The 3,375-nt window shown below is 48.5% G+C and overlaps 1 non-coding gene and 1 pseudogene across 1 annotated transcript; both read right to left on the reverse strand.

Moving 5' to 3' along the window:
* Positions 1-191, reverse strand: LOC119955344. Its single transcript, XR_005458445.1, has one exon. It is a non-coding gene; the product is annotated as a U2 spliceosomal RNA (small nuclear RNA).
* A 3,009-nt stretch (positions 192-3,200) lies between these two features.
* On the reverse strand, positions 3,201-3,375 carry LOC119955351 (annotated as a pseudogene).

Genomic DNA, 3,375 nt, shown 5'->3' on the forward strand with positions numbered 1-3,375 from the left:
GTGATGTGCACCATTCGAGGAGGTACTGCAATACCAGGTTGATGCGTGGAATGGACGGAGCAAGCCCCTATTCCATTTCCCTGCTCTAAAAATCAACTTAATATATGGTCCCCAGATCAGGGCCATTCCAGATATTAAACTGAAAAGAACAGAAACTACACTTGATCTTAGCCAAAAGGCCGAGAAGCGATGCCCTATAGTTTTGAGTTGCCCAAGTGCCGTATGCCTTCCCTCTTTTACAGCAGGCTGACGCCATTCAAAGCCTTTTCGATGTAAACACTGACACTTTCACTCTTGAATTATTGCTCTTGGCCGTTCTTATTGGGACACGCGATTCATATTGACAGAACTTGTCTCTCTCCTCCTTTTTCAGCCCGACTACATGACAGTTATGTAGATGAGCAGGTCGCCACCAATCAGATGGGAGAGGGCGGAGCCTAGCCACATGCACGTCACTGTCACAGGCGGTTGCTGCTGAGCAAGCTTTTGAAAACACTTGCCTGCAGCAGCAGCAGCAACCAACTCGCCTGGTGCCACTCGCCCTGCCTTTTCCCATAGCCCTGCAAATATTTTCCCTTCTGATAATTATCCCATTGTCTTTTGAAAGGCCGGCTTGAAACTCTCTCATGATGTGGAGATGCGGGCGTTGAACCGGGGTGAGCACAGTAAGAAGTATTACAACACCAGGTTCAAATCCAATAGGTTTGTTTCAAACCACGAGCTTTCGGAGCATCTTAGGAAGGAGCAGTGTTCCGAAAGCTAGTCATTTGAAACAAACCTGTTGGACTTTAACCTGGTGTTGGAAGACTTCTTATTGTTGAAACTCTCAGGCAGTGCATTGCAGATTCTAGCCACACGTGCTGTGCTCTTAAAAATAGGAGTGCTGGGGATGTATTTGGCAGTCCTGCCAGCTTCTGGAAGGAGGAATGGAGGTATAGGGACACTGCAGAGTGTGGGTTGTTTTGTTCCTTTTGCGTCTGCTGTGTGTTTCCAGCATTTTCTCTGATCATTCAGAATTCTACCAAGTTATTTTCTCTTTATTTCTACTTTGTCTGTTTCCTGCACCTCCATTCTGGAATGTTTATTTCATGTCCTTCTTTTGACTGATTTTTTTCTACCTCTCTCAATTACTTTGCATGCCTTTTCCCTGATGATGATGCGTGCCTGCCATTCACAAATATCACTTCCTCCCAACTTTTCAAAATACATTTTTTGTGTTTTCTTGGTTCCCTTTACTTGTCCCAATACAACCCCACCCCTCTCCCACAGTGCTCTCACTGAGCACTGACCTCTGTTCTCCTATTGATACATTCTGATATCTCTCAACTTTGTACAGCTAAAACACTTCCCCAGTCCTCGATGGCACCATGAACACCCCACTTGTCTCATGACCATGACATCTTTGTCAATCTCTCCTTAGCTCTGCCTACCCCTGACCTTCCATTCTGCCCCACCCACCTCTGCAACTATATAATTATTACATTTCTATCCCTCGTCAGGTCTGTAGAAGGGTCACATGAACTCCAATTCTTCATACAGTCCGGCAGAAAATAATTTGCTGATCCTCAGGATGCCAGACTGCCGATGACTTTACAGAGCCATCTTCTTCCTTCAGGCTGCTGATCACAGAGGTCTCTCTGTGCACCTTTTGGAAAAAGAAGAGCAAGCGCGGAGCAGACTCTGGAACGGAAGATAACCTTGCAGGCCTCTGAGGTATAGAGCGAGGCTCGCTGGCTCTTAACCTCTTGGAGATCCTCCTTGACATCAACCCCCATCGACTGCAGCGGAGCAAATTCTCCATACTTTTCTTTCAGTTCCTCGAGGTTCTCTGGAGTCAACAGTTTCACATTAAGCTTCCATGTCCCCCTGACCGCGCCTGACTTTTCTGCAGGTGGCAGTCGGCCAGTAGGAGACAGTGGTCAGAGAAGAACACCGGCTTGACATCGGTGGACCTGACCGTGAAAGCACAGGACACAAAGAAGAAGTCTACCCTGGAGCGGACCATGTGTAGCTACGCTGCGCTCCGTCTGCAGGATTGCTGAAGACGTCGAGCAGCTTGTCGTCTTTTACCGTTTCCATCAGGACTCTGCACGTAGCGTCTAGTTTGCTGTTGGCTCTGCCAGATCATCCAGCTGCATCGATGATCCAGTTGAAGTCACCACCCAGAATGACCGGCTTGGAAGTGGCCAACAGCAGTGGGAGTTGCTGAAGTACTGCCAGCCGCTCACTCTTTACGGCCGGGGCATACACATTAATGAGTCTGAGTGGGGCGTTTTTGTAGTTGATGTCTTCTACGAGGAGGCGTCCGCCCACCACCTCCTTAACGCCGGAGATGGTGAAGTTGCCTCCCGCAGCAGACTACCCAGGCCAGAGGAACGACAATTGTTTCCTCCTGACCAGCTGGATGGCCCATGGGACTACCAGCTCAACCAGCGCCTGTAGTTGCTGAGGTGTAGAATCCCACACTCCTGCAGGAACAGTAGGACGGTTCTCACATTTGCTAAGTAGCCGAGTGTGGCTACCCACCGCAAAGTATCTTTAATGCTTCGCAGATTAATGGCTGCAATTTAAAATCCCATTTTAAAAAGGTAGATTTACCAGTCTCAGAGTCCAGAGTCTATACAGTTGGGTGTTCGAGCTGTTCAATGTTCGCCAGCATGCGGTGGTGCTCGCAAACTTTTGCACAGTTGCAGGGCTGAGGAAGCTGTCCTGGTCCACAGTGTGCCCGTGAACTTGATGGATGTGCATTGGGGGGGGGGGGGGGGGGGGGTATTGTAGCCCTGCTGACCGTCGTGGCGGTCAGTGTGTGTTGGGGTTGCAGGCCGGTTTCCGCTTGTGTTGTTGCTGCTTCTTTGTTTCTTTGGCTGGACTGTGACCTTGTTTTCAATACGCGGCATTTGGTGGCCGTTGGTCACATTGCTATTCCCATCGATCAGAGGTTGGAAGAAATTGTGGACAGGCGAGTGTCATTGCGACTTGTTGAGTGTAAGTGGGACTGTGTTTGTCAGTTGGTGGCCTGGTGGTGGGGATGCCGCTGCAGCCATAGGTGAAAGGTTGAGCGTAAAGTATACTGGCGTTAGGCGTAAAGCAGAAGCTGAGAGCAGCATAGAGATGCACCAATGGGAGCATAAGTGAAAAAAGACAAAGTTCCAACTGATATGTGCAATCTATTTTTTGAGTTTGAAATTCCCCATGGAGGGGTGGTGTGCACCATTCGAGGAGGTACTGCAATACCAGGTTGATGCGTGGAATGGACGGAGCAAGCCCCTATTCCATTTCCCTGCTCTAAAAATCAATTTAATATATGGTCCCCAGATCAGGGACATTCCAGATATTAAACTGAAAAGAACAGAGTTTTTTTTTTCCAAATAATAT

The sequence above is a fragment of the Scyliorhinus canicula genome, chromosome 20 (genome assembly GCF_902713615.1).
Source record: "Scyliorhinus canicula chromosome 20, sScyCan1.1, whole genome shotgun sequence".
NCBI lineage: Eukaryota > Metazoa > Chordata > Chondrichthyes > Carcharhiniformes > Scyliorhinidae > Scyliorhinus > Scyliorhinus canicula.